This window comes from Meleagris gallopavo, chromosome 17, assembly GCF_000146605.3.
Source record: "Meleagris gallopavo isolate NT-WF06-2002-E0010 breed Aviagen turkey brand Nicholas breeding stock chromosome 17, Turkey_5.1, whole genome shotgun sequence".
Classification (NCBI taxonomy): domain Eukaryota; kingdom Metazoa; phylum Chordata; class Aves; order Galliformes; family Phasianidae; genus Meleagris; species Meleagris gallopavo.
Genome location: NC_015027.2, coordinates 6,143,480 through 6,153,469, shown reverse-complemented (window position 1 = coordinate 6,153,469; position 9,990 = coordinate 6,143,480).

Here is a 9,990-nt window from a genome sequence, read left to right as displayed (position 1 = left end):
GCCGCTACAGCGACGCTGTGTCTGCTGTTGGTGGGGAGGTGGCATACTGCCATGCTACCAGACCAGTGGTGCCTTTGTCTGCCCCATCCAACATTCATAGGTGGGAATCATTTTCTCCTGTTCCACTTCTCCATGTGCCACTGCCCGTTGGATGAGTTTCTCCAGCCCTACTCCATGCATATCCAGGACAGGACTCCAATGGAACAAGTAGACCTCCATGAATGTCCCACTGTCCCCAAAGCCAGGTCTTGGGGTGACCCCGTAGGAATGCTCCCATCTCAAAAAACCACCAAACCGAAAACTCAATCCCAATGCAGCCAAGGCACAGCACATCGCTTTTTCCACTCTTCCCCTCTCCCATGGAGCTTGCAGCATGCTGCACCAGCCTGGATGCAAATTGCTTGTCATTCAAAACAAAAGCAAACTGCTCATTTGTAATTCAGCAGCCACCTGAGCAAAGCTGCCTTCTCCTTCCCAACTCATGGGCACTGGAGCACAAAGATCATTTTTCTGCTGTTAAAATTGTATAAGTTGTGCTTTTTTTAGCATCTAATATACAAACGGACTTTCCTCTTTGCAGCTGAAGAGGAATTTCCTGTTTGCAGTTTCAGCATTGGCTTTGGGGCACATTGAAATTCTAATAATAAAGTTCAGAGTGGGAGGCATTGAGTGGAAGGCGATGGGAGAACATCGTGTCAAGCACACTGTGTCCCACTGATCCAGCACTGAGATGGGCCCATTCAGATGGGCCAGGGCCCCAAATAGGCTGTTCCCATGGGGTTTTATTCCTGATGTCACCTTACGGACATAGAATCATTAAGGTTGGAAAAGACCACTGAGATCATCCAGTCTAACCATCAACCCATCACCTTGCCCACTAACCATATCCCTCAGTTCAGCACTGGAGAAGGGGAAGATATGGGACCTTGCCACTTCCTTGGCATCCCCACAGAGGGCCAAGCACCTCAGTGGGAACTGCAGGAATGAGGAGCTTGGAACAGCTCGCAAGGATTTTGCTCATCTTGAGTCATAGCGTTTTGTTTCATTTCAGGTTTGGTTTTCTCCTGAAAACTACTACTGTGCGGAGGCAAATGGCCAAGCAAAACATCATTTTGGGACCTCAGAGCTGCCCAAAATGTTTGAAAACACTTTCATCAAAGTGAAACATATGGACATTTTCCAGGGATATCCCCTACTTGGGCTGCAACCTCTCATTAACCACAGCAGACGCTGAGGATTCCAGTTCATCAGCCCCCAAATTAAACGTTTTGCCCTCAAACCCAACACATCCCATGGGTGTGGTGGCTGCCAGTGTCCATCGCCTGTCTTTGGGTTGCCGAAGGCATCTCTCAGCCTCAGCTTTATGTGTTAACAGTGAACCAACCACAGCAGATGGATTTTGAGCCAGCTCTGCTCTTTCAGCGTCCCACTAAACTTCAGGAAATGTCAGCGACAACGATCAGTAAAACTTCCCATGGCCTTTGGGATAATTTGGGACAATTCCCAAAATAGGCAGTAGGTGGGGTTTTTAGCAGCATGCCTGAAGCCCTCCAAGCAGAATAAATTCCCCTCAAAAGCAGCCCTAGGGGCATCAGCCCCAAACCAAGCTCCTAGGAAGCAGGTTTGGCAGAAAAGCCAAATTCTCATTAATTTCACTCTTCCCCCCCCATTTCTCCTGCGGCACGGGCTCAAGGTGAGCGCGGCGCGGGAGCGGGGCGTGTGATGGATGACATTCCCGCGCCAGCTCTTTTTCATGGCTGGTGACTTTCCAGCAAAGCAATTATCACTGTAGAATGCGTAATAGCCTAATTAATTACTATTGTCAGGCTGGCCTCTGTGCCATGATTATACCTTACGAAGCCAACTTTTTAAACATTTGGAAGCAGAAATATTATTATAATTGACTGACAAAGCAGTGAAACTCCCCAGCCCGGCCGCGTGCCCGCATCCATGCTGCGTGGGATCTAGCACACACTCCTCCCCGCATCCTCGTATCAAGTGCAGGATAAGTATCAGTTATTTCCATCTAAATACTTGTGAAACACAAATGAGCTCTTTCTACGCAAGGAGGAACAGCTGTCGGGGGAGAAAGCAGCAGCAGAGACCCCAAATGTTGAAGAAAACTGATGAAAAAATACATTCAAGCTATTTTCCTATTTTTTTTTCTTTCTTTTCTTTCTTTTTTTTTTTTTGCTGATGGATAAAGAAGTCAGGGAGAAAAGTGGGAGGGATGAGAACAGTCCCACTGCACGCACACCCAACCCTTCGTTCCGCTCCAACTCATTCCTCCAAAGGCAGAAAGCTTACATCGCTTTCACAAGGCCAAAAAGCAATTCGCGTCAAAAAGATCAATAATATAAAAATAAAGCCTGAGAATTCTAGTTAAAGGGAACGCCATATAAATATGTTGTTCACGTTCATGATTCGCAGATTAAAAAAAAAAAAATGAATCAATATAAGTTCTTCAGATGATGTTATTTCTAATGAGAAATATACCGACACTGCTGCAAATAACTGCTTAACTGAGAAAAAAAAAGCATTAATAATTTACTTTATAATGCGTAGGCTATGAAATGAAAGAAAATTGCTGCTGGTTCTTAATTTTGTTGTAATACTTCCTGACAAGTTCAGTGACACTTTGGCAAAGTTCCTGAGAGCGGAGGCAGAGGACACCACTCTCAATGGGATTGGTTTTGTCCCTAGTCCTGCGCTGGCAGCGGTGGCATCACCACTGGTGCTGTTTGGAGGTGCCAGTTGGCACCACTGGGAGAAGTTTCCCTTGGCCTTCATTTCCTGCATTTCTATCACCATCTCCATGGCTCCAAATACGCTGCGTGGAGCCATCCCCAGTTAAGGCCCAACCTTGATTCCCAGCGCAGCAAAACCATCTCAAGAATGCTTTGCGTTTTCACCAACACAATTCTCTCTACGTATCTTTTTTTACACTGCCAAGTTTAGACTTTTTCCCCAAATTTATTTTTTCAGCGCGTTTGCTGACAGTTGGCGACTGTCAACCATCTGCTACCCGTGTGCGCGTCGGAGCGCGAGGCTGCAGCGCGAAGCGAAGGATGCCAGGCAGTGGGGACCAGAAACACCCCACCGGGTGGGTTTATTCCCACATTTACAAGAAATATTTTCTTGCAAAAATATGCAAAACTTGCAAGTTCGGGGTGAGGAGCTGCCTCTGCCAAAACTGAAAATCTCCACAAGGCCCATGTCAGTGGTAGAGGTGGTCTTAAGAGGGACTTAAGATCACAGCACGGTGCATTATTAGGTTTAATGCAGCACAGTGGGGATGGAAATGCAGTGATATGAGATCCCTGCTCACAGCTGGGTGGATTTTGGCACTGCCAGCCTCATACTGCCTGGGCTGAGAATGCGGTGTCCATCCCGCGGGACAGCGGCACGGGTGCACAAAGTTTCACCTCCAATTTAGCAGAACAAAACTTTTAATTTAGATGTTTTCATCCATCTATCAGAATAATAATAATAAAAAAAGTAAGTTTAAAATAATGACTGTAATAAATGAAGGTAATTAATTGTAGTTTGTTCCTTTACTGTCTAGTCAGCTTAATTTTACCTTTTCATCTAATAATGAGAAAATAATTTTTGTGCTCTGAGGGTTAATGATATGTAACTGCAAGAGCTGCTAATTGCATGTTGCAAACTATTCATCAAAATCCCCATCTGCGCTACTTGATTATGTTTGCTAAATTATTGCTTTGAATTATCTTTCATAAAGCAACTTTTGTAATTAGCAGGGCTTTCGCTTTGCTCTTTTCTCCATTGCAAGGATATTCAAACTTGGTCCGTTTCAAGCTGTTGCCATTAAGCTGCCATCATGGGCAGCTTTTTGTGATTCTCCGACAGAGAAATAAACTGGCCTTTATCTAATCAGGACGAAAAACAAAAGTCAGGTTTTCTCTCGGCGGGGACGATTTATTCCTTCCTTCAATCTCCCTCCTGGCCCCCATTTCTCCTTCCTTGAGAAAGAAATTACATAGGAAGGATGCAGGAGACTAAATGTATATGAGCTGCATTCCGAAATGGCAGAGAAATGGCAAAGGAACCCATCTACCACAGCACAGGTTAATATTTTAGAATTATTTTTTTATGCCCATTTACAAGAAGGACTAGAGAGAGAACTCATGCCATTCATCACTGCATTTTTATGGGCTCCTTCCCATGACGCAGATGATGTAGCATCCTGCTCTCCCTGTAAATATTCATGGGGAGCACAAAGAGAAGTGCAGTTTGCAGAAAAAAATAGAAAACCCAAAAATTTAAGAGGGAGAAAAAGGAGCAAAAAAAGCTCCCCTAAGAAAAAAAAAAAAAGGGGGAAGAAAAGTCCTCTAGGTGGGCTAATACCTCCATGTGCAATCTTAGAGACGCCAACATGAGGACTATGTGCAATGAGGAGCATCACCCTTTGTCCCCCATCCAGAGTTATCTGCACTGATCCAGCAGGTGATAGAGGGGCAACATCCACACAATGGGTACGAGATGAAATAACTCCTCCTGCCCCCAGCAAGGGCAGGTGAGACTCAGGTGATGGGTGGGGAGATGAAGCAGCACTTCATAGAATCATGGAATCATTCTGGCTGGAAAAGATTGTCAGGTCCAGCCACCAACCCATCACCACTAACCATGTTCCTCAGTGACACATCTATTTCTCAACACTTTGATGTCCTTCCTGTCCTACGTGGAAAAGAAACACAAACTCAAGGAAGTTGTATTTATCCCAACCCACCCTTTGGGATAAATTCTCCCCAAATCTGCTCTGAAGCACACCTGGAGGGGAGGAGGGCAGCCACACTGGTAAAGAAGCTGCCACCAAGCCAGGGATTGCATCCCAGTGTCGCCTCTGCCACCATAAATCTAGGGGCACTTGGTAAGTTGGGCACTGCAGGACGGAGCTCGTCCATGCGCCGCGCATCTAATGAAGGCTATTGGAAAAAATGCAGTATTTAAAAGACTGGAAATGTATTCCTATTGTTATCACTCTCTTTTATGTGTTTATGCATAGTGCATTGGAATGAATCAATACTGGATTGCCCTATAAATAAATGAGCATATCAGTAAACTGAGTAATAAAATGAAGTGATGAAAAATATGGAAATCAGGCGCATTTGTGTAAATCCAGTTATTGTTTACTTTAATATTTTCTTATGCAGTTACGTAGCTCCAAAGAGACAGATTTAAAATAAGGTAATGCTCAGCAGATGACAGATCCTAATGTGTCGCTGCCGGCAAGCGCGGCGTGCCGACATCTCCCCAGGGGGTTTCCATCTGAGCACAGCAGAGGAGTGCAGTGAGCAGCCCCTGGTGAGGAGCATCACAGACCCAGGGAGATAGCGACAGATCCCACTGGGATGCATCACCTTGGCCCATCCAATGCTGAACCAGATCCCATGCACGTGAGTCCTGAACGCCATTTGAGACCTCAAAGACCGCATGGATCATAGAATCATAGGATGGTTTGGGTAGGAGGGGACCTCAAAGATCACCCAGATCCAATCACTTCCCATGTGCAGGTTGGTTGCCAACTGCTAGATCAATCCCAGAGCATACCAGCATAGGGATCACATTGTCTGGAGAAGCTGTGGTTGGGATGATGCATCCTCACTATGCATCCCCTGCGATGCTCCTGGTTTTCCATTTTTTCATCCCATCCGCCTCCAGTCCAGCAAACAGCCTCCGCTAACATCTATTTTGGAGTTGCTCTTTTTTTTCCTCTCCTCTCCTCTATTTTTTTTTTTACATTTTTAAGGGGAAAAAAAAAAACAACACCCTGTATCTCCCCAACTGGGCTGTGATCTTGGCACCAAACACCCAGTGCTTGCTTATTGGGAGCACCACGAGATGCAAAGCCCAAACCCTGGCACCTCAATACCCGTGCGAGACACAGCCACAGTTTGGGGGCTGCCATCCATCCCCATGGCTAATCAGCTCCCTTCTTGTTAGCCACTTACATCTCCAGTTTTCAAACTCTGGTTGCAACAGAAGGAAATATGCCGTCCTGCCGAGTTAATTCTATGACAGCAAATGTACTGTACTTCAGGTACATTTTTCTTAAATTCCCGGCTGAGTTCAATTAAATGTTTATGAGGCTGTTCGCGTTCCCCCCGCCGTGCCGTCAACTCAGGAGCAGCAGAACTCAGCTCCTTCTGGAACAAAACAAAAACAAAAGAGGGGGAGTGAAAAAAAGAAAGAAGGGAGGGAAGAAAAGGAAAAAACCAAAAAGTGTTTTAGGAGCACTTTTTTTTACAACTATAATTCCCCTGGAATGATTCCAACGCGTGTTGGCAATATTGATGGGGGAGTTGTACGAATAATTGAAGAAAACGGGTATGAAACACAACAGCAAAGCAAAGGCAAGCGGGTGGCTGCGATAATCAGAAGCTGATCAATATGCTCCGCTCCCCAGCCCACCCTCCTCCTTTCTTTTCCAAAAGGAGCAGTGACATAAGCTCATCAGTAACTGTAAAAAAACATCGCACTTCGAGTGTCAAAATAGTCAAGTACAGCATATTGTATTGCCAGATTTGATTCGGAGTCCACTCTGCTGCCAGCTTACATACATCAGCGGGGAGGGAAGCAGTCCAACTGTGACTTACTTACACTTAAGTGTTCATAAATAAGAATTTCAGGATATGTATGGCTTTTTAATTTCGGCAGAATTTGAAACAAAATGGTGGGGCTGACAGGAAGTAAACTGACCCTCAGTGCCATCACTGTAAATCACAGCCCTGGCTCTGGCCAGCGGTGTCATCACCGAGGCTGACATGGGACAGCCACCACCAGGCCACTGAGATTCCCAGCTCATCTCCACCATCCCCTGCTCACATCAGGATCACATAGAGCATTAAGGCCGTGAGCCACGGTGAAGCAGAGGGGCCTTTGTCTGATGGGAAGATCCATCGGGAGCTCGCAGCCCCGCCACGAGAAGCTCATTAGCCAGACTCTAATTACTGCCCTGCAGTCTGCGGGAAAAGATGGAAACTATAAAATGCAAAGAGGGGGACACTATTAATTGCTTTTTGATGAATTGGGTGGCAGGGGGTCAGGAGGTGCTGGTGTGGGCAAGCCCCAAGCATCCCTGCCTGGATGCTGGGTACCCATAAAGGGAGTGTTTGGTGCAAAGTGGGTTTGCAGCAGGGCTAAGGTGGAACGCGGAAGGCAGGGATGCTTGGATGGGGGAATGAGGATGCTGGTTTTGGCTGAGCTAACAGCTGACAGTATTGGGTACAGGGATCAACCTTTGGAACCCTCTGGATAAGGAGCTATGGGGAGAGGAGGGATGTTACTGGAGAAACCCTCTGTCTCAGCCCTTTTCCATGGGGCCAGCGCATCCCTCTTGCTATTCTTCAAACCCCATTGCTCCTACGTGCCCATCCAGCATGGAGGACACGGGGCCGTGCTGGCAGGCAGGGGTACCCAAGCCATCCATCATCCCCTACGTATTATGTAAATCTGCAATGCTAAAGATGTATGGAGTCAATTATCAGGGGTCACTGCTGGGTGTAAAATTCATACAATGAAGCTCTTGGTCTCAAATGAATTTGTGAGAGATTGCAAGCTTACTGCCTTTTATTGGACAATATAAATATTTCACTGTTATATAAAAAAATATTGGAGAGAAAGCAGATAAAACCAGGTCCTGTGTGTATACAGAGAAGCAGGGAGTGAAAAACGGCCGTCAGCATCTTTCTAACAGCCTCGCAGTGCGATACAGGAACACGGAGTTTATTAGCAGGTTGGGGATAGGGAGAGCAGAGTGAGCAGAAAAGTCCACCCCAGTGCATCACTACAGCAGTGGAGGGCAATTGGTGCACTGTGGATGGGCTGCTGGTCACAGTGCTATTATCAGCATCAAGAACATCACAGTGGGGCCACTGGGCTTGACTGTGGCACTGGTGGGGACGGTGCCACCAGCCAACACAGCTCCATGCCCACATCTTCCTTCCCCAGTATCCAGTAGGTCAACCCAACCCTGTGACCATAAAGTAGGAGAAAATGAAAAATAAAATAAAATTTAAAAACTTACAGGAATCGATCCCTCTTTTTCCATCTACCTATATTTTATTAAAAACTTTCACATCAATATTAATGGTTAAATCCTCGCTGAGTTGAGTTTAATCACCTGTAAACTGCATCCCTAGCCACAGTGCTTTGCTGCAGGGTATGACCCAAGGAGGAGCGGAGCCTGCTGTCACCTACAGCCATGTGGGGAGGGGACACAGGTGCTGAGCCAGAGTCACCTCCCCATGACATGGACAGGGATGGAGCCTACAGGAGAAATAAGGAGGGCATGCGGGAGAGAAGAAAGAATGGGAAAATCAGGATCCTGGATAGAAACTGGTTCACAAATATAAAATATCTGGGGCTCTGGCTGCCAAAAGGTACCTGCTGTCAGATGCTATGTGAATCACAATGCTTGCATAGGAAGGATTTGAATGGAGTCCATTAGTGCCTGAGATGATGAGTCAGGATCAGGGGCAGGAGCTGCGAATTCACGCCTGGCTGGAGCCAAGGGAGAGCATGGTTGGGTTCAAACAGACTCCTCTCAAGCCCCCCAAAAAGGGAAATACGTATCAATAGTGCTGGCTACAGGCTTTCCCATATGGCCAGGAACTCCAGCACAGTGCCATGAAGTGTGCAGGCGTGCAGCCAAATCCTGAACTCTGCAACCCAGGCACAAAGCAAGCGGCTGCGCCGCCGGCTCCAGCCATCTGAAATGGAATCGGGCTCTACAGCACTTTATCAAAGCGCTGTAATGGGATCTCGGAAAGGGCAGAGATTGGAGACACGTGGTAGATTTCCATTCCCAAGGAGATATGAAAAAGCTGTGTTAAAAAAAAAAGAAAGAAAGAAAGAAAGAAAGAAAGAAAGAAAATATATATCAAGGGCTGCTATCTCATGGGGTATAACTGGGGGCTACTGGTGGATATTCTGCTGCCTGCTCTCCACCTTGATGCTGATGCATGGCAGTGGGGCTGCAGGGAGCCTGGTACCATCCCCATCTTACAACCCCATCCCCAGCCAGGGGCAGCCCTGCTGGCAGCATTGGAGGGCCCCGTTTCCAGCAGAACATTCATTCATTACCATATTCATTCAGTGTTTATCTCGCAGATGTACGGATCTGTTACAATGGAGAAAAAAGAGAACTCAGAATTTATTCTCAAAAGATATTCAAATTAGTTAATCAAGAGTCCTTTTATTACGTGTCTCGTGTACCAGCAGCAACTATCCATCGAGATAAATGATCAGCTGCTAATAACTGATTACATTGCAGCAAGTGTTTTCTTATCCCTATTACCACCATGTTTAAAGACATTTTATAAATTTCTAATTATTGCAAATTGTTTCTCCGTTTGAAAACATCTTCCCATACTCATCAGCTGTCAATTTCTCCCCAAATCTCTCTCACTGAAGGGCGTTAATAGGGAGGGAAGCACAGAAACAGGCACCCCAATCACCTTGTCCCCATTGCCCCTGCTCACACGACCCCAGAAACTCCCCACGGTCTGGAAAAGAGCCAGGAAAAGCAAACTAAGGGAGACAGAAGGCAAACTGAAAGCAGCCATGAGATTGATCAGGCTGGGACCGTGCTGTCTTAAAGCATGATCCATCTTGACAAGCACGGCGTGGTGGCTGGGGCCGTTTTCCTGGGAAGGATTCAGTGTCCAGTGAACCACGGAGAAATAAATAAACCAGCAGTATATAATGTGGCTCCTGACAAGTGCAAGACATCCGTTCCTAAAGACACTGGCATCCGAGGTCAGCGCGGTGCTTAGGAGGGTGCTAAATAAGATCCTGCTTTCCTCCTGCATATTTTACAGATGAAAGCTGTTCCAGCCTGACAGAAATAGTTAAGAGGGTTCAAAGCCAACGAGGACTTTAAATCCAGCCACCGGCCCCATGCCGCCACTCCAGCCTATTTCTGGGATCCATTCATTACGGCAATCAATCAGCTTACCAAAAAAAAGA